The sequence below is a fragment of the Lissotriton helveticus genome, chromosome 1_1, assembly GCF_964261635.1.
Source record: "Lissotriton helveticus chromosome 1_1, aLisHel1.1, whole genome shotgun sequence".
NCBI lineage: Eukaryota > Metazoa > Chordata > Amphibia > Caudata > Salamandridae > Lissotriton > Lissotriton helveticus.
Window position 1 is genome coordinate 1,510,342,032 of NC_136057.1, and position 21,112 is coordinate 1,510,363,143.

The 21,112-nt window shown below is 48.4% G+C and overlaps 1 protein-coding gene across 3 annotated transcripts in view; it reads right to left on the reverse strand.

Annotated features, from left to right (window-relative positions):
• The window catches only part of NTMT2 (N-terminal Xaa-Pro-Lys N-methyltransferase 2), a 690,813-nt gene that overhangs the window by 631,698 nt on the left and 38,003 nt on the right, over window positions 1-21,112 (reverse strand). The window contains exons 2-3 of one of the 3 annotated variants that reach the window (XM_078686844.1): window positions 2,934-3,040; window positions 2,706-2,828 (exon numbers count right to left, since the gene is read on the reverse strand). The exons of the other annotated variants lie outside the window; for them this stretch is intronic. The gene's annotated coding sequence lies outside the window, so the exon portion shown is untranslated. The remainder of the gene's footprint in view (window positions 1-2,705; window positions 2,829-2,933; window positions 3,041-21,112) is intronic. 3 annotated transcript variants of the gene reach the window in all.

The following is a 21,112-nucleotide window of genomic DNA, read 5'->3' on the forward strand; positions in this document are numbered from 1 at the left end:
ACTCCCCTGCACTATGTCTAGACAGCACGGACCACTCTCCAGGGCACTGCATCGGGTGACTCCTGAGATGTTAGCTCAGGCATCTCTTGACCATCCTTGTCCTATTTCGGGTGACCTAGAGCGGGATCTAGAGTCTCTGCCTGCGTGGTTGACTGACAGGCTAAATGATCTAGCTCCTGTGCTGGCCCCTCGGCTGACCTCGAAGCGGGTTTCCGCTCCATGGTTCACAGAAGCACTGTCGGCTTCTCGTCGGCAGTGCAAGGTGGCTGAGAGGGCTTGGCGCGTTCAATACGATCCGTCGGCCAGATTTGTATATAGGACGGCGATTAAAATCTATCACCGCGATATCCTACATGAGAAAAGGAGTTACTTTGCTAGGAGGATAGAGGCAGCCTCTAATTCATGTAATGAGATCTTTACTATTGTGAGGGAGTTCAAGACCCCTCGGACTAATCTCTCCCAGGTTGCTCCCGTGGATACTTGGGCCTGCGATCTGGCCAATTTTTTACGGCTAAAATTAAATTGATTCAGGATTCCTTTCCTGAGAGGTTAGTCGAAGTCTCCTCCAGTTTTGGGGAGGGGTCTGCATTGCTGGCCACCGTGGACCCTGTCTTGGCGGTGTTCCCGCCTATTTCCATCTCGGCGTCTTTGGCATTTTTTGCCACTCTTAAATCTGGGTCACTTTTAGACCCTTGCCCGGCCAAATTCCTGGCGAGGATGGCGGCTGTGGTAAACCCGTTGGTTAATCCACTTTTGAACCTATCCTTGAGTGAGGGGTTGGTCCCGCAGTTCTGGAAGCAGGCGATGGTGATCCCCCTTCTTAAAAAGCCTGGCTTAGATCCTGAGGCGCTAGCCAACTATAGGCCTATTTCTCTCCTTCCGGCACTGGCCAAAGTCGTGGAGAAGCACGCGCATAGCGTGCTCTCTGCTTTTTTGGAGACCAATGACCTGTTGCACTCCACCCAATCTGGCTTCCGCCCCAACCTAAGTACAGAGACAGCATTGTTGGAGGTGTCAGAAGCCATTAAGGAGGCCCTGGATTCAGGCGGCAAAGCCATGCTTGTTATGCTTGAACTGTCGGCGGCCTTTGACACCGTCCCCCATGAGGGGCTCCTCGCCAGACTTTATGACATCGGTCTGAGGGGGACGGTGCTTAGCTGGTTTACATCTTTTTTAGCGGGCCGTCGACAAACGGTCTGGGCCTCTCCTAGCTCTGCTGAGATGCCGCCGTTGGGAGTCGGAGTTCCGCAGGGCTCTGTGTTGAGCCCGACTCTTTTTAACATCTTTATGACTCCCTTGGCGGCACTGGCTGAGTCTTTTGGGGCCCAGATGGTCTCCTACGCCGATGATACCCAGCTCCTCTTTACGAGTAAGAAAGGTGAGGAGTTTGATGGAGAGAGCATTCGAGAGTGCCTGGGGGCTGTCTTCAGGTGGTTTCATCTGAACAGCCTCAAATGTAACTCAGACAAGTCCGAGGTACTGTTCTTCGGCTGTGCCTCGGACCCTGATTGGCAGACATGGTGGCCGGCGAATATGTTCCCCCCAGCTCATGCGTCCCAGCTGGCTAAAAATCTGGGTATTAAGATCGATAATGGTCTGACTATGAGATCTCAGATCCCCGGTCTTACGGGCACATGTTTCGGCATTCTCAAGATGCTCCGGAAGTTCCTTCCCTTGCTCTCGGAAGAGCATAGGAGGATCACGGTGCAAGCCTTGATTGGCTCCAGGTTGGATTATTCCAACGCACTATACCTGGGCCTTCCAGAATATCTCGTACAGCGGTTACAAGTGGTGCAGAACTCCGCTGCACGCGCCATCTTTGGCCTTCATAGGCGAGCCAGAGTGTCCGGCCTATTGCAGTCGCTTCACTGGCTGCCTATCCGGAAACGGATAATTTTCAAAACGCTGACACTGGCCCACAAGGCGCTCTTCGGATCAGGAGCAAAATATCTTCAGCGCAGGCTGGGCTTTTATCACCCGGTCCGTGCTTTACGATCTGAATCTCTGTTCCTTGCGATGGTTCCCCGAATAAAGAAAGCCCGTATTGGGGGGCGTTCCTTTAGGCTCAGGGCTCCACAGCTCTGGAATGCCCTACCATTGGCCTTACGTGGTACCTCCAACCTGCTGTCCTTCAGGAGGGGCCTAAAAACTTGGCTTTTTACCCTTTAATCCGTTCCTCCGCTGACTGTCGTTGCCCCTTTTTCTTTTGTCTCTGTGTTATGTTTTTCTCTGTTATGAGTCGCCAATTAAAAGCGCCGGGACACTCCAATGGAGTAGCCGTGCGCTATAGAAATCAAAATTAACATAACATAACAACATAACATATTAGAACACCCAAGTAGCCTCGAAGTGGTTAGATTGCCAAGGAATCAAACCCATAGTGCCATTACTCTAAAACATGTGTGCACCCAGTGCATTTCAACTTTCAAACTGTCTTCCACGTACATTATAACTGTGAATGCAGAAAAACTCCCTGTGTCGTGCTTTAATAGAGAAATCGCAAGTTTCAAACCCCCTTTCTTCCACCTGTAGTCGTCCGTACAATCAACCTATTTACCGTTATCTTTGCCTTCTATAGTATATGTGTGATCTAAGATTCTCTTATTCCGTCAGGGGAAACTAGAACGACAACACACAACACCTTTTAGATACTAAATGTGTCGTTTTTTATGTCACATAAGCCATGACTCTCAATAAAGGCTCACCTATTATTTGCGTAGCAGTCACTGTGCATTACTCCAATGCTGTTTCTCATAATTTCAGTGTGAAGGCCCTCGTGTAATATGGTTCCCTTACATCAATTCCCAAGTTCTTATTCACGACGCACACTGGTAAAGCAAGAAAGAGCGGGATAAATAAATAAATAACTGACAAGCCCCAACGAGCTAAATAGCTATATTGAATGGAGTTCGCGGCTGGAACACGCCACTTACTTAGTAACGTCCGGAGCCTCTAGTTATTCATTAGGCACACCATCATACAAACAGACGCCGGCTTATCCTTCCTTAAAGCCGTGTCCTGACTCTTCCCCTCTACGTACCTAAAAGTGACAAGAGATGCGTGATTAATTACTGTCACACTTTAGCGTAAAGAACGATTCATTTTACTGAGCCGTAACACCCATTGGTACTCACTTGCTAATATTTGAAGAATTCCGTAATGTGTACACCTTTACACAAACGCGAGCCGGCTCCTACTGGTGATCACGTGACACGCAACAACCTCTTCTCTTACTTGACATTAAAAAAGGACTCTATGAACTGTTTTCATGATAGAAATAGAAAACAGAGGCTGTATAGCACTATCGAGGCTGAAAGTTATAACTTTACGCTGCGCGGACACTTGTTTTCATGTATTTATGGATATTGATGAATAGAGAATGTGGAAGACTAGAAAAGGGGAAAATAGAAATGTAAAATAGAAAACTTGAAAATTACTACTTATTTTTACCAAAGGACAAGTAAGAGAATAGAAAGTAGAAACCCCAATCTGCCACTCCTTACAATCTAATAATGACAACATATGCAAAGAACTGATCTATACAGTTTGTATAAAATAGAGAAAATGCATTCAATCAGCTCAAATTATACATTCAGATTAACGCCCAAATTTAATCTCTGTCGTTTAGACCAATACTTGCTGTCTTGTATTTTTCTATTAGTCTAGCCTCCAATCTGTCCAACTTGATTTTGATTTCCTCCTGTTTCATCTTTCCTAGTACGCATAGGACTGTCCAAGTCATATCATTTTTTGTGTGTTGATGGATTTCAAAATGCTGCACCAGGGGGGCTCCTTGTACCTTACATTTGACCCTAGATTTATGCTGGAGGATACGTTGCTTCACAGCTTGGGTAGTCTGTCCAATATAAAATTTATTACATGGACACCTAATACAGTATATCGTATTCTTTGTATTACAGTTCGAAAAACTTTTTTGGTGATGTTTATACCCATTAATTTCAAACTCTTTTGTATCTGAAGTTAGGTTACATGCCACACAATTTTGACACCTATAATGTCCTGTTATAGGCGGTAGATTCAGGAGTCCTCGTAAATCTTGAGGTGGAGAGTCGACTTTTCTAGTTGCTCTTACTAAGCATTGTGTTATGTTTTTGCCTTTTTTAAAAGCAAAGAGAGGCTTTTTTATTCCTAAATGTTCAATAAGCTTCCAATGTTTTTGAATAACTTTTTTTACTTTGTTAGCTTTCGGATCATACGTAAGTACGCATGTAAGGGGAGTGTCTTTTTCTTTTATTTTCGGCACCAAAAGCACCTCTCTAGGGGTAAACCAAGCCCTTTTCAAGGCGATCTTTACTAACCGTTTGGGGTAGCCTCTGGCTACCAGTTTGTCCTTCAGAATTTCTGCATTCTTAAAATATTCCTCCTTTTTGCTGCAATTTCTCCTCACACTGAGAAATTGCCCATACGGCAAGTTCTCCTTGAGGGTATGGGGATGACAGCTCGTGAAGTGAAGCAGAGTATTACCATCAGTACTTTTAGTGTACAAGCTTACTTCCAGGTGGCCATTATCATCTTGGATGTTGACATCCAAAAAATTCAGGTGTTTTTGGTTACTGGACATTGTGAAATTCAGTTCTTGAGTTCTTGAATTCAACCAGTTGTGGAATTCTTGCAATAGTGTGTCGTTACCATTCCACACCATAAAAATATAGTCAATATAACAACACCAAAAATTTACCTAGTTCTTAAAAGGATTGGTGTCATTATATAACCACTTTTTTTCGAATTCTGACATCACCTAATTGGCGATTTCCAGAGAGAAACTGCATCCCATAGCTACACCAGAGATTTGCAAGTACAGTTGGCCTTTAAAGGTAAAAAAAGGCCACAAATAGTGGCCAGTGACACAAGAAAATCTGTAGGTATTTGGTGTGGATGAAGATTCAGCATTTGTGCATGCGTGCGTTTGCATTTTGCCTTTTGCCCTCTAGTTGTAACTGTTGGCCGAGTAGGACTTTGTTCAGATGTTAATGAGACTATGTACGTAACTGAGTCTGTTACAAGATGTACAGAAGTATATTCTAATAATGGGGTGCTGTCTTTGGTACCATGGCACAAGAAAATCTGTAGGTATTTGGTGTGGATGAAGATTCAGCATTTGTGCATGCGTGCGTTTGCATTTTGCCTTTTGCCCTCTAGTTGTAACTGTTGGCCGAGTAGGACTTTGTTCAGATGTTAATGAGACTATGTACGTAACTGAGTCTGTTACAAGATGTACAGAAGTATATTCTAATAATGGGGTGCTGTCTTTGGTACCTTAAGTGTGGGAGTCAGTGAAAGTCTTCTCTCCGTAAGCTGGATTTCATGGACGAGGACAGATTCTGCCCTCAACAAAAAAGCATCTAAGGTCCCTGCCACAGACCTTCCTTTGCCTTTACTCATGGTTGTGCCAGAGCAAGTTTCCAGACATGTTACACAAAATAAAGATATATGAAAATCAAGGTCCCGTACTCAATCCAGCAACTAAGGGGTATAGCTTAGCCCTGCCTCCAACAGCCCCTAACGGGCGCCCTAACCCCGTAGTGGGCACCTCCTGTTGATTGATCTCGCAATGCGCGTAAAGTGCTGGTAAGTATAGCCCCCTGTCGTCCCCGGTGATGGCGGCAAGATAGCAGCGTCCAGTTATCACAGACAGTGCTATACTTGCTGCTGTGAACTGTAACATAAAGCAGACAAGATGGCAGACAACAAATGGATTTGGACACAAAGAATAGCAGCAATAAGGACAATAATTAAATGATTACATTTAAATACAGCAGCACTAACCAAGTCATTAAGAGCACGGATCGTCCAATGTAAGGGGGGTGCGCCACACGGGGGGTGCTGGGAAATGTAGTCCGAGGTGGGAGCAGCGAGTCTTGTGGCTTCGGCGATGCGGTGCGATGTGGTCCACTCCGACCTTCTTGGAAAAAGGCAGCAAAGGCAGGTAAGGTGAGAACAGAACAAGAACCAGCGCTGCAGGAGCCCCAAAGCGCTTAAAAGCGCCTCCTAGCACTTCCCCCGTGGACGTGCGCCACACGGGGGGTACTCGGAAATGTAGTCCAGGGGCGGGAGCAGCGAGTCTTGTGGCTTCGGCGGTGTGGTGCAATGTGGTCCCCCCCCGCCCTTCACCTCATCCTTCTGCTGATCTTGTTGCTTTAGGAAGCCAATGATATCCACTGTGTCCTTCTCAATCTGGTACTGATGCTTTGCTAACTCCTCATTGTTTCTTGCCATCCTGGGGGCAGCCTCCCGTTACTCCACCCTGGAAAACTCGGTCACCTCCAGAGAGCAGCATTAGCCTTTACTCGCTCAACTTCTGACTCTTTTTCCAGACGGGAATCGTCTTTTTCCCCCTTCTTCTTTCAGATTCTGAAGGCCCACTGTGCAACGAGGACTTTTTCCATCAGGAAGCCGGAGTTGTAAGCGCCGTCCCCGCCTCTCTGCGCACTGCCACTGCTTTCGAGACTGTCAGCAGTCTCTCAGCGCTGCGAACAAAATGCTCGGCTTTCTGAACCAAAGCAAGGATGCAGTCCTGAACCAAGCGCCCCTCAGATGCCTCTGTCTTGCCACCGATCATAAATGCTTGGTCTCCTCTTCAACCAGCCTGGGGAGCAGCGGCATCGGGAAATGCAGAGAAATGCCGCACGGAGCACATCCACACCTGCATCCAACGGTCAGGAACCACAAAGCGTGGGGCAGGGCTCTCACACCTGTATCAGACGGACTGGACTATGGGGGGATCGTGGTAGGACACGTTTTCCCGTCTCTCCGTGGTGAGTTGCAGTCACAGTCATGCATTGGAAAACATTTTGGGTGCAAACTTAAGTCCGAATGGAACGGCTGTGTACTGATAATGAGCTTTTCCCACTGTGAATCATCAATTAGTGTGGATATATCTAATGAAAGTCTAGCATCCTACATTTTCGTTTCTTGATCCCTTGGTTTGCCTGTCTAAGGTCCAGGATAGGCCTGACATTCATTTGTTTGTTCTTCTTGGGTCCCAAAAATGATCTTGAATAGATACCCTTACCTTTTATTAGATGAAGGAACTGGTTATGTTGCTCATTTTTTTAGTAGCGATTGTACCTCCTTTTATAATTACAGCAATTGATGATTTGGTGCTGACTTTGAAGGTATTGAAGATGGAAAATCTTAGAACTGGAGGGTATATCTGATCTGGATGATTTGCAAAACAATTTTTTGGGGTGGTTATTAACCTTCACTGTGTTAGATAAGTAGGAAACAGAATAGGGGAAGTGTTATTTTCGCTGTTTCGATGTTGCTCCAGACTCGAGTATTGGCTCTTTGTTTGCTGTTGATGCTGCTGACTTCTCCCTTGATTGCTCCTTGAATGGAACTGGTGTTGTTAATGTTGCTGTTGATGACCTTGGGCCAGAGGATAAATTGACATTTGAGGGGATAAAAACCTCTGTCTGGGCTGAAATCTATAGTCCGTGCAATGTTAGGAGGAACAATAAAAAATCTTTCTTTCCTCTAAACCCACTGCTTTCGGGGTTTCTGTCTACTTCTTCAATCTCTCAATTGTAGGTACCAAAAAGGACGGACCCAGTGAAAGGAAGGTTCATGATCTTGAATTGAGCATTTGGTTTAAGGGAAGCTGCTGCGAGTCAGGACAACCTGTTAAGAGAGATGCCATAGCAAAATTGTGTTATGGCCAGATCTGCTTAGATTGATTGAAGACAATTTGCCTCTCAATGAAGTTACTGTCTTCTGAGTTTTGGAAGATCATCTGCTAATTCACAATAGAGTCCCATAGCACTAAATCCTATCTTGCTAATAGAGTGGACGCACTAGAGTACTTAAAAGTCGTAGCTGCAGAGTTATATGTTTTTCTCCCTACTGCACCAGTCTCTTACTTTCCTTTACAGAAGTCTGTGGAGCTAAAGGATTTTTCTTTCTCATAGCAGAGACTATTACTGAATCTGGTTTGGTATCCTGTCCCATATAAATTGGATCTTGTTCTGAGGCTCTGTAATTTTTGAGAAGCTCTGGTCCTGCACCTTTCACAGTAGCTGGTGTAAGGAACTTTTCTTCTGCAAGTGCCACAAATCCCATTAAAAGAGGTAAAGAAGGTTATATCATATCAACAACGGGGCCTGAAGCAGAACACTCCTTGCCGCACCCGGCCGGGAAGGTTTGAAGTCTCCGGTGAAGTTGGAGGGGGTAGAAGGCAGCAAAAGGCCTGCTTGGATGGATGAAAATGCTGTAGACACTGCAATGCAGGTAGAGCGAGGAGACTGAAGGTGAGACAGGGAATGGTGAAGAGTACCATGGAGCCTCCTTGATGGAGGATGATGGATATTAGACAAAGGGGGCCTGTCCGCTGGGACTGCTCTGGTGGAGTTGGGAGCCTCCCTGCCCCAATGCCCACACAGCCCACACAAATTAAAGTACCCCAAAAAGTGTGGGAGAAATAAACAGTGAAAGTGTGTCTACTGAGGCCTGGACAGAAGGCTGGCCTGAGCCGAGATCATGATGGCAGAGCCCGTAAGAGAGGCCAGCAAGCGGGGACACTTTGGCAGGCACTAGTGGAGAGCCGGAGAGGCGAACAAACCCCGGCTGCCAGCAAATGCCACTCAGTTGGAGAGGGTACCTTAGAGGGTACCCAAAGACAAAGGGAGATGTCAAGAAGTATAAAGAAGTGTACTAAGTCCCGCAACGTTTAAGTAGCCGCCCCAGAGAACACTAACTCACCATGAAGGCGCCCCGGTGAGTGGATGGGCAGACTCCCCCATTCTTTAGCTCAAAACATTATGCCTGATCAATGAACCCCCAACGAAGGAGGATGTGCCTGGCGGGCTGAGGCACTGTGTTCCCCTGGGCACCAGCGGGCCGGACCAGGAGAATGTGAAACCCCTTCCCCAGCTGTTGGCCTCTCACAATGTCTCACAGTGACAATGATTAAAAGGACTGGATATGCCAGCCCTAACTGGACTGGGGACTGGGTCAGGCCTGAAGAGAAACTACTCTTAATGTACAGGTAGGTAACTACTCACCTTTTTACTTTTATGATATGCATTGTATGCTGATGGCTGCTTTAGCAGCAGAGGGAATACCCCCCTGTGGTGTTAACTATGTTCAACCACCTGGCTTCCCAGAGCTGGGATGTGCTGGGTGCCTAGTGCTTTCCCCTTAGGGATGATTCCTACTTTTTGTCTCTTTGTTGGCCACAGATGGCTGCATTGTGGTTGGGGGGCATTACTCAGCCAGGTTGGGCAGCTACAGTGGGAGTGGGGTGAATTATTCTGGGTTCAGTTGGGAGGGTAATATGTTTTATTGCTCCTCTTTCCTTTCCTCTCCCTTTCCCTGTCCCACCAGCCTCCTCTTACTATAGTGTGCTTAGGGATTGGCCTTTAGGCATGAGAGAGACTGCTGCTGGGCAATTGGATGCACGAGGTGAGAGGATGGCCCAACTAAAAGTAGTAACCTGGAATGACTGAGTCCTGAATGACAGACGGAAATTAAGACTGGTAGCTTCATACGTGCACCGCCATGAAGCTGACATCTCCTTTTTGGAGGAACTACACCTGACTGAGCACACTTGGACGTGCCTCCACGAGGGGTGGCCATTCTCATCAGGAAGGAGAAGCTGTGGCACATGCAAAAGGCCCTATGCAATACAAAGGGAAGATATAAGATGCTGTTGGGCACACTTGGGGGACACTCAATCAGGCTAGTCTTGATATACAGCCCCAATGTAGATGACCCGGACTTTTTTGGAGATGTCTGGAGGCTGGCAGATACCCTAGGCCCAGGAACGAGTCTGTGGGAAGATGACTTTAACATAGTTTTGGATACTTGGAGAGACAGGTCGGCCAGCTCCCTGTCCCCACACCCAAGAGCAGCTGCACAACTGCACACTATCACAGCTGACAACGGACGTGTAGATATATGGCGCCGTAGGAATGTAAACAGGGAGGATGATTCATGTGTATCCTCATCTGGCTGCTCTTGGTCGAAAAAACGACTTCTGGCTATTCTCGAGAGACGCACTCACCTGGGTTTCCGCGGTTACTCATTTAGCTAGAACCCTGTCCGACCTATCCCCGGTACTTGTCTAACTGGCGCAGCCCGAGTACCCAAGAAGAGCATTAAGTTAGTGATTTTTTCTGGGAGCATTACGTGATCAGGTGTTCCAAGACACCATCAGGTCAGCGATAATAGAGTATTTCATGTTAAACGAGGGCATGGTCGAGTCCCCATCTATGCTTTGAGAGGGATTTAAATCTGTGCTTTGGGGAGAATGCATTGCAAAACAGGAAGGAGTGCTGCCCCAGCTGCGAGGGGACCATAAGAGTCTTGAAAAGGAGATACAAAGTCTAGGGAGTGAACTTTTTGCCACCAACAAATCTGTAATCTTTGGTAGCATCAGGGGCAAGATTGGGGAGTTTGAAGAGGCAGCTGTGCATGAGAATCACTATCTTGGAAAGGAGGCGTGTGCAAGGAGATACACAGAGGGTAATAATGCCAGTAGGACACTAGCCGGACTGCTAAAAAAGCCTTGGGCTTGCAATTATATTATTGAATTATGCACCTCAGACAATGTTGCAGCGATAAGTCACATGGCTGCCCAAACTGAAATGATATCCTTCTACTCCTCACTTTATGAGGTGAGGTAAGGCAGCACCCCCACCCCCGATCTGGGCAATTTCTTTGACTTCATCCAGCTGCTACGGCTTGAGAGCGGGCACTGCAGGTATCTTGACGAGCCGGTTTCTGGGGAGGAGGTAATCAGGGTTATTCTTGCTTAGTCCGGAGAAAAGGCATCTGGACTGGATGGCCTGATGGCCACCTTTAACAAGGAATATTCAGCGCTGCTAGCATCGCATCTTATAAACATGTATGATGATTCGTTGGAAAGAGGGGAACCTCCCCATCGCTTCGAGAAGCGCTTATTATCACAATTCTAAAACCTGATAAAGGTCCATTACAGTGTGACTCCTATAAGCTGCTGTCTATGATTAATCTGGACAACAAAATCCTGGCTTAACTCATTGCAATGAGACTTGTACTATTGTTGCCTCAAGTAATGCTCCCCGACCAGTGTGGCTTTGTCCTTGCTAGTGCAAACATCTTACAACGTATGTACCTTTTTTGCTACATTACAAGAAATCGACCCCTCACTCCAAGCAGCCGCAATATTTTTGGATGCCAGTAAGGCGTTTGATTCCTTGGAATGCCCATATTTATTTGCACTTCTTTACCTCTTAGGCATTAGCTTAAATTCATTAAACTGACTGGTCTCTTATACTCTTCCCTCACAGCAAGGCTTTGGATCATTGGGATGATATCCCCCCTTTCCCCATATCCCGGGGCACAAGATAGGGATGCCGACTGCCTCCCCTGTTTTTTGCCATCGCCATGGAGCCCCTGGCGGCCAGATTGCGGCAGTATAATGCACACTGAAGTCTGACATTTGTTCAGCCGGTAAAACTAGTTTCATTGTACCCGGACGATGTGACTGTGCATGTCAACCGCCAAGCTGAAAATTAAGATCTGATCAGGGAAATCACGAGATTCGGAGGACCCTCAGGTACAAAAATAAACTGGAGAAAATCAGTGATCTCTCCACTAATGGCAGTCACAGAATGATTCCAATCGAAGCACCCACTCTGCTGGGCTGAAGGCCCAGTGAAATACCTAGGAATCTGTCTGAGTCATGATTTTGAAGAACTCTGGGGATGCAAATTAAGGACCAGAGGCGAGGATTATGCTATTCTTTCTCCATTTTTAACAAGAAAAAACTACCATTCCCATGAACCCTAGGGAATATGACAATGGACAACATCATAGAGTCCAGGATAAAGAATGTCCACCGCAGCTCCACAAATCAGGGCAGCCCAGCCTGGTCATAGTGCTTCACCCCTAGCTATTCTTTCTCCTCTTTCTTCACTGCTCGCAGCCCTCTCTGTTTTTTTGTATGGATTGTGGCCTTGTTGTTATTTGATTAGCTGTTGCCTAATCCTTCTTTTATAATGTGATGGTATGCTGTAGCGTTATCTTATGCTAATTGTCCTAATTTAGTCCACTGCAAACAAGGTTTTTCTTGATAGATATAATTTCTTGTGTTTCTCTCTTGCGAGCGTTTATGTGATTTCCTTGTCTATTGTTGAAAAGAGAATTTCCTTGTTTTGGTTTCAGGGCACCCGTTACTCCAGTCGCCCCGTCTCCAACCGCGGGAGTGTCACTCAGCTCCTACATGGCCGTTCGTGTGTGTGATTTGAAGCTCGCCAGTGCAGTCCTTCCGCCGGTAGATGGTGCTCGAGTCAGGTCCTCGTCCCACGGTGCCTCCACATTCCGCGCCTCACAGGAATCAGAGCCAGCGCCGCAGGGAGCCTTCTCTTGGGACTGGAGAGTGACCCTGCAATTGTGGGTTCATACTCTGCATTAGCAGTGCTTGTGGCTTGCTGCTGCTGGCAGCCTAGCTTACACCTTTAAGGTCTGTACTTTTAGGCCTCTTTGCTCTCCTTAGTATATCTATTGGAGGAATCTGTAGCAGTAACCCTGTGCTGGTGGGACCCCTCCCAGTACCTTTTTTCCTTAGAATATAGGGCAGCAGGGTCCCGGCATGAGCCACGTTAGGTGTTCTGCACCACAGCATTGGCTGACACCCATCCACCCCTAATCTAGGCCTACTCGGCCCGGGACTGCACAATACAGGGGTAATACCTGCCCGTACTATTAAACCTGCCATTGGAGTGGCCAAACTCACTGCTCCCTACACTACCAGACTTTCACCCAGGGGTACTTACCTGTGACATGGAGCACTACACTGAGGTTCTTGGTGAGGAGGATCCCCTAGCTGCCCTACAATGGGATGACAAATTTTATGATGCAGTGGACGCATCAATCCACAGGGCAGTTTTGGAGGCCATGACTCCTCTGGAGGAGCGCCTGTCCCACCAAATTGCGCAGGCATGTGAGAAGTTGGCACGGGCCATGCCATGCCTCCCGGCCCCATCCCCCTCCTCTGGACACTCAACAACCTTCGGCGAAGCGCACCCACGAGGCAGGAGTAGATCCCGATGCTTTTGCGTGCCTTAAACAGGCATATCTGGACAGTACCACCCGACAACCCTTCCTCCTGACCCTGCTGATGGAGACCATAGGGAATACGATGATGACGCAGGCCCCTCATGCCCCTGGCCCCACTCCCTCCAGCCACCTGCCCACGCAGACCAGGGTCTCTGCGCAGATATGCTGGACCCAGATGACATCCTTCACCGAGGTCTTTGAGCCGCATCTGAAGACCGCTGGAGAAGGAGGCCCACAACTGCCTCAGGGCGGAGTGCCCCCGCCTGTCTCTGGAGGGTAAGGTGGCAGCCATGCTGGATACCGATCCATGCATGGCTACTTTCCTCCAGAAATTCATCGAAGATCCCAAAAAAGGGATAGAATAGGTCCTGCCGAACATGCCAGGACAAGGTACTAGACACCCTGGGCACCTCACGAAGATCCTGGACATGGCAGAGGAAGCAAAGTCCTCAGGATCCCTCATCTCACCAGATACTTTGTCTTCTAAGGCGCACCGCGCCATGGTATTCCTTGGCAACGCCAACTGTGCTCTGTCTTCAGAGCAATGCAGATCTCTAGTTATCAAGGTGGACTCCAAGCTTGGAGATCTGGCTGACTCCGAGGCAGGCCCAGTAGCACAGGGGGGCCTTTTTGGACAGCCCTTTAACAAGGAGCTTGGTAGGTTTGTGAATACCTTCACATCATTGGACAAGGTACAGTCCTCCATAAAAAAGGTATTTCACCCATGTGTTTTCAGGGGGGCCGTCTGGGGTATTTTTTCCAGGCTTGGACTTCCATCACAGGAGATGCCTGGGTCCTTTAAATTGCCCGGGGGTTTCAAATAGAATTTTACAGGAATCCCTCGCAACCCGTGCGCCCATGGCCCATCACCTTTGCTGCAGCAGACGTCTTTTTAGTGGATTAGGAAGTGCAGTCCCACCTGGACAAGGGAGCGATCGGCAGAACACTTCCTCACCCCAGAGGTTTCATCAGCAGCCTCTTCTTGATGGCCAAACCACACAGCGGTCAACACCCAGTGATCAACCTCCCTGAGTTCAACGAGTGGCTCATCTACCACCACTTCAAGATGGAGTGAATCCACCTCGTCTGAGACTTGTCTCACCCGGAGATAGGATGGCGCGCCTGGATCTCAAGGACGCCTAACTCTTGATTCCTATTTTTCCTTTGCACAGGAGGTTCCTGCAATTTTTTTGGGGGGGATCAGACCTTTGAGTTCACAACCCTGCCCTTCGGCCTATCATCTGCCCCGTGGTGCTTCACGAAGTTCTTCAGACTGGTGGTGGAACGCCTTTGGGTTGGGCGTCAGGCTCATTATATACCTCGACGACATCCTGCTGATGGTTCAGTGCCCCCAAGCCCTATCCCAGCAGCTGCAGATGGCGGTTAACCTCCAGCAGAGTTTGGGTTTTGTATCAACGAAACCAAGTCCACCCTGGTCCCCTCTCAGAAGGTGACTTTTCTGGGGTTCTCAGCCTTCTCAGTCTTCCATCCAAACAGGTAACGAAGATCCGCCACAAGATTCGGCTGGCTTTAACTAAGCCGATCATCTCCCTCTGGCAAGTAGCCCACATTGTGGGCCTTCTGTCATAGTCAATTCAGGTGATATTCCTAAGACCCTTGCACTACCGGGCACTCCAGCGTATGAAAGCTGCACATCTCCGCAAGGGTCTGTCACACCTCTAGCAGGTCTCGTTATTTCAGGAGTCCAGGGCAGAGCTGTCCTGGTGGCTAGCCAACACGGAAGCTTGGAATGGGAGAGCAATATTTAGCTTAGCACCAGATTTAGTAATCGAGTCAGATGCCAGCAGGGCAGGCGGGGGTGCGAGATGTGGAGAATTTACTACCGGAGGTCTATGGTCACCACAAGAACAATGACTACATATCAATTGTTTAGAGCTCCTAGCGGGGTCGTTCGCGATCCAGTGCTGTACCAAGGACTCCATTCAGTCCTGCGTGCTCCTCAAGATGGACAACGTATCTGCAGTCAGATACGTCAACCACCTCGGTCATGACAATCAGGCAATAGATTACCAGTCATGCCACTTCCATGACGTGAGTCTGTGAAAACTCCACCCAGGGGTGTTCAAGAACCTGAACAACAAATGGGGCCCCTTCTCAGTGGATCTTTTCTCCTCTCGCCTGGACAATCAATTGCCCAGGTTTTTCAGTTGGAGACGGGACCAGCGGCTGGAAAAAAATGGATGCATTCCTTCAGGATTGGTAAGGGGAGCAGGGTTACGCCATCTCCCTCGTTCAGGGCCTCGGCTCTGGTTCAGCGGCAGGGGCGAGTGTGGTAATGATCACACCAATTTGGAGGTTGCAACCCTAGTTTCTGGTTCTTTTGGAATTTTCCTGGGTTTCTCCAATCCCTCTCCCCCAGTTTCCATCACTACTCCTCAAACCAGAACATCAACCTCAACCACTAGTAGTGCAGGAGTCTCTCAACTTATGGCATGGTGGATTACCGGGGACAATGGGCAGTCTAAGGCCTTTCGGGCGCAGCTGAAACGTTAATGTCAAAAGCATGGACAGACAGCACGGTCAAAGGTATAAGTCTAACTGGAGGAGATGGTCAGGTTGGTATTTGTGATTGGATCTCGATCCCGAGGCAGGAGATGTGATGCAGGTCCTAAACTTTTTGGCGTCCCTGGCCGAAGAAGGCCTGGCCTATAGGACGATTAATACTTTTCGTTCGGCCAGCTCTGCGGGCCACGCACCAGTGGATCGGGCCCTGTGGGAGAACATCCCTTTGGTTGTCGCCTCATGCAGGGAATACACCTCTCTCTTCCCCCAGAGCCCAGGTACTCAGTGCTCTGGGATGTCAACCAGGTGCTGAACCTTTTTCTGTCCTGGCAACCGAATAGGTTACTCTCCGGGAAGGATCTGTCGGCTAAGTTAGCCATGTTGCTCTGTCTAACCTCCAGCAGACGAGTGTCAGATGTTTGTGCCTTGGACATCTCCGTCAGGATTTCCCCCCCCCCCCCCTCCCCCCCCCCCTCTGGGGTTACTTTCACAATTCAAAGAAGAAGGAAATGTGGGACAAAGGCAATCTCGTATCCGGCCTTCCCGGATTGTCCCAAACTTGTGCGTGGTGCCATGCCTCAAGGCCTATGAGGAAATGTCAGAGGACTTTCTCCCCCCTGGGGAGCAGCAACTTCTAAATGCCTTACTGAAACCACACAGAGCTGTCTTTTCACCCACGATCGCCCGCTGGGTGACATGGGTCATGCAAGAAGCAGGGATAAAGCTTCAAGCCTTTGGGGCTCACTCAACTAGGGGGTAGATGGCCTCAAAAGTGTTTTCCTTAGGGGTCTATCTGGAGGACATACTCAACGCAGCAGACTGGTCCTCGGACTCTACTTTCAAATGGTTTTACTTCAAACCGGTTCTACAGATGGCCCACCTGATGGTCAGTAAGCTTTAAACTAGCATAATCCTCGCCTCTGGTCCTGCCATAGAATGAAAAATGTCCTAGCTATCTTAACGGAAAGTTTCAATTCTGTGAAGGACTCAGAGGTGAGGATTATCCCTCCCAGAGTACAGCAATGTGCTGGATACCCCACCATCATTCTGGAGTAAGTAAGCTCTACCTTCATTTTCTCATGGTCTTCTAATGTTCCCTGCTGGCACGTATGGTTCCTGTGATGCTTTGCATATATTCTTCCATTTCCGGGCTAAATCTTAGCCATGATTGCACCTCAAACGTGTTATCTAATTTCAGTTACGGACACAACTAAACACAATGTATTAGAGGTCAAGAACGGCTGATCTCGCGCGAATAAAGAGGAGGAATAGCCAGGGATGAAGGACTATGACCAGGCTGAGGTGCCCTGATTGGTGGAACTGCAGTGGACATTCTTTATCCTGGACTCTATGATGTTGTCTGTTGTCATATTCCCTAGGGTTCATGGGAATAGTAGTTTTTTCTTGTTTGCTTTTAAATGACTGCTCTTAATAAAAGTTGAGAAGGAATAGCATACTCCTCACCTCCGAGTCCTTAATAGAATTGAAACTTTCTGTTATGATAGCTAGGTAATTTTTCATTACGGGTGACTCATGGAATGGCTGGAGAGCCAAATAAAATGGAGGATGGACTAGCCCCTGTCCCTGGCTGTGCGACTGGCCATAGCTGAAATGGTTGTTTTCCCGAAGTTCCTCTATGTGTTCATTAGCCTTCTGCTCCCTTCCAGCAGCAGCTTCAGATGCAGACTGCGATTGAACCTGATATCCTTTGCCTAGGTCTGAAAACAACCCAGGATCTCTGGGGAAACCTTAACCCTACCATTTGTACTGTGCAGACTGGGCGCCCCTGACATGGATCTTTACTATAACTGCGCTCAAGCGCAATATGGCTTTCATTGAATATTCCCAATGCAATTTATGGCACATACAGCACTGGGTGCGTATCAAGAGAGGGAGAGAGGACCAGAAAGCTAGTCCTTATCCCCGGGGTTTATATATAGTGTTAATCAAAAAGAGACTAGCTTATGCATTATAAGTAGGACAAAAAGTTTAAGGACTTAGGTATGTTTTGTCATGGGATGGGAGCATCTGGTTAATTTGCTCATGAAGCCCTCACCCACCAACCTAGTTGGTGGCATGCTTCATCATCGGGCCCACCCAGTGACACCTTGCGTGTCCCGGGTGTGCTTCAACGCCTGATTACAGCGGAGCAGGTATGTCGCTGAGTGTGCGGTGAAGAGTGTTGTGAATGTGATGTTAAAACGGCTTGGCGATGGTCCCAGTACCCGAAGGTGAATTAGACTTTAATACCTGGGCCACCGTCAGCGGTTAAAAATAAGGCTGTAGGATGTTGGAGGCAAGTTACGACCTCCCACATCCATGGTAAGTCAACATGTTTCAGCCAGTGCCTTATGAATATGCTGGCTTTCTTCAGGACTAAATAAAAATAAGTGTATGTGATTAAACTAGTGGGTGTGTAATTCAGACTATGTGTATACACGCCCTAAAGTGTTTATCTATGTGTAAGAGGGGTATTCCCTTCTCTAAACACCTGTACATGTAACAATAGACAAGGACAAAACACACAGGGGGAGAAAAGAGTCACTTGAATGTATTGCATTATATACATCTGATTGCCGACTCTGTAGCGAGGAGGGTGCAGGCTATAGGCGGCTGCTAGTGTAATGGTAATGGTGGTACCATTAGGGTGAGGTTCGCACTTATAGTTCGGGGGTGGAGTGGCTAAAACACGGTAATTACAACCATAGTGCATATATGTGAAGAAAGGACGCAAGGTTGTTTCTTACGCTAGTTTAAGCAGTATTATGCTCCAAGGTTGTGAAGAGGCAAGGGGTTGACCCTGTAGGAAAGAAAGGTTTTGGCCACTTGGATTAGGAGACCTGTAAGGGAGAAAAGATAGTGCTTACCAGTGGTCGTGGTGGTTGTTCAGTCATACTCACAGCTTTTCTGGGTAGGATCTGCTCTGGACCTATTGTGCCTCCTTCGCATACCGGTGGCGAATGACCGGTATCGCCAAGCGTTTTATATCATGGTTAATTGGGTAATTGCTTGCATCTGTATGGTGGAGGAAAGAGTAGAGAGACTCAAACTGTTGAGTCATGGTGCTCGCGGGGGCGCCCGGGTGTTCCCTGCTACACGCGAGTCGCGTTCGCGCATGCGTGTTACCAACGGCAACAGTGCGCATGTGCGGGCGCTAGTCTTATCTCAGCGCATGCGCATTGTGAGAAGCGCGCGTATGTGTTCCATCGCGCTTGCATGGGAGCGGGGCACTGAGTTATTAGCCCATGTAGTGCCAAGGTGCTGCTATGGGTTGTTGGCGCTGGCAGGAGGCAGGAGACCGCTGGTGCGCGGAATAGTTAATTATGGATAAATGTACCTTGCCAATGCGCGGAACTGTTGGCACAATGGTGGGATTAGGGTGAAGTGCTTGGGAGATGCACTGAAACCATAGCCACTGGCGGGGAATGTATACTGCCAGGGTGCTTGATGGAGGGTTGCACTATTAACATGGTCATGGGGGCACCATTAAACCAGTATTAAGAACCGTGGGGCTCTATCTCAGGGGAGATATGTTACAAGGGGGTTCTTTGTAATCCGTGGTAGGCGGAGAAATGCCAGCCCTGGTGGGTTTACAGGGTGGTGCTGTAGGTATAAACCTTAGAGTCATGGGCATGTCAGGGAATTCCAAGGGATGGCGTCATTAAGGCCCTGGGTAGCCGTAGAAAGGCGATATATCCATCGCTGCTCTTTGCTCAGGAGTTTTTTGTCGTTGTCAATTGTGCTCTCTGGGATTTGCTCAATGATCGTCCAGTTTAGGTCGTTGGGTGTGTGGCAGTGGGTGATGAAGTGGTTGGTCAGTCTGTTGATGTTTTTCTTGCATCTTATGGTACTGCGACGCTCTGTTATTCTAGTCTTGACTAGTCTAGAACATGACCAAGCGGCCTCACTACCGCTGAACTCGGACCTTTACAGATCACAGACTAGACCACAGCCTAGGGTGGATACAGTGGGCTGTACATTATGGGCATGGAAGGGATTGCAATGCAGGGAGCAGCTGGAGGTGTTATATGCCCCTTTAGTGCCGCTACAGTGAATACAGGGGCCTGCAGTATTGTATTGTATTGTATTGTTGTATTGTAATTAAACTTATAATGCGCACAGCTACCCGCATGGGGTCTCCCGGCGCAACTAGAGGTAGCAGTGACATGAGTCTAGCAGGTATCATTGAGGGAAAAGCAAGGTTTTAAGATCTTTACGAAATTTCGTCAGGGAAGGTTCAAGTTTCAATGCCGCTGGAAGAGAGTTCCACAGTTTGGGGGCAAGGCAGGAGAAGGAGCATCCGCCCATTCTTGTCAATTTAAAACATGGAATCAGAAAATTCCCTTGAGAGGAGGATCTGAGAAGGCGGGAAGGAGAGTATAGTTGGACAAGAGACTGGAGGTAAGCTGGAGCTGAGCCCTGCTTGATCTTGTGCATGAAGCAAAGGGCCTTAAATTTGATTCTGCTTTCGATGCGGAGCCAGTGTAGATCTTTAAGATAGGGGGAGATGGGGGATCTCCATGGAACTTTACAGAGTAGGCGGGCGGCCGAGTTCTGAACAAGCTGAAGTTTCCTCTGGGACTCCACGGTAACTCCAAGGTAAAGCACATTACCGTAGTCCAGGCGCGAGATGACCAGAGCCTGGACTACGGTGCGCCTTGTCGAGTCCGGGAGCGTCCAGAGGATTTTGCGAAGCCACCCTAGGATGGAAAAGCAAGAGGCTGCCACTCTGACTACTTGGTGCTGCATAGATAGCGAACCATCCAGGACAAAGCCAAGGTTTCGTACCTGCACAACAGGCAGGGGTAGTGGGCCCATTTCTGGCGGCCAATGTTGTGGGCCCCAGAGATGTTTATGTTTGCCCAGGATGACCACCTCCGTCTTATCTCCATTCAATTTCAGGAGATTAGTCTGCATCCACTCTGCCACACGGCTAAGCCCCAGTTTGAGAGCGGACGGGGCACACGCCTTAGCCGGGGAGAGGGAGAAGATGATTTGAGTGTCGTCTGCGTATGAGTAAAGGGAGAGACCAGCGTCTTCCACGATGCTTGCCAGGGGCCTCACATAGATGTTAAAGAGCATAGGGCTCAGTGAGGACCCCTGGGGCACCCCATGCGCAGACGAACGAACAGAGGAAGATGAATTGGAGGAGAAGACCTGGAATGAGCGATCGCTCAGAAAGGAGGAGAGCCAGGCCAGTGCAGGGCCAGTCACCCCAGCCGCCTTCAGTGCTTTCAGAAGGACAGGGTGCGAAACCGTGTTAAATGCGGCGCTTAAGTCTAAGAGAATAAGCGCCGAGGTTTCGCCCTGGTCGAGGCGAGAACACAAGTTCTCGGTAACCCCCAAGAGAGTGGTTTCTGTGGAAAAATGGGTGCGGAACCCAGATTGAGACGGGTGTAAGAAGCCTGTAGCCTCGACGTGGGAGGTGAGGTGTGTATTGATATGCCTCTCCAAGATCTTTGAAAGCATAGGCAGTAGATTTAGGAAACTCCAACTTCATACAATGGGGAACACGTACCCTGATGGAACT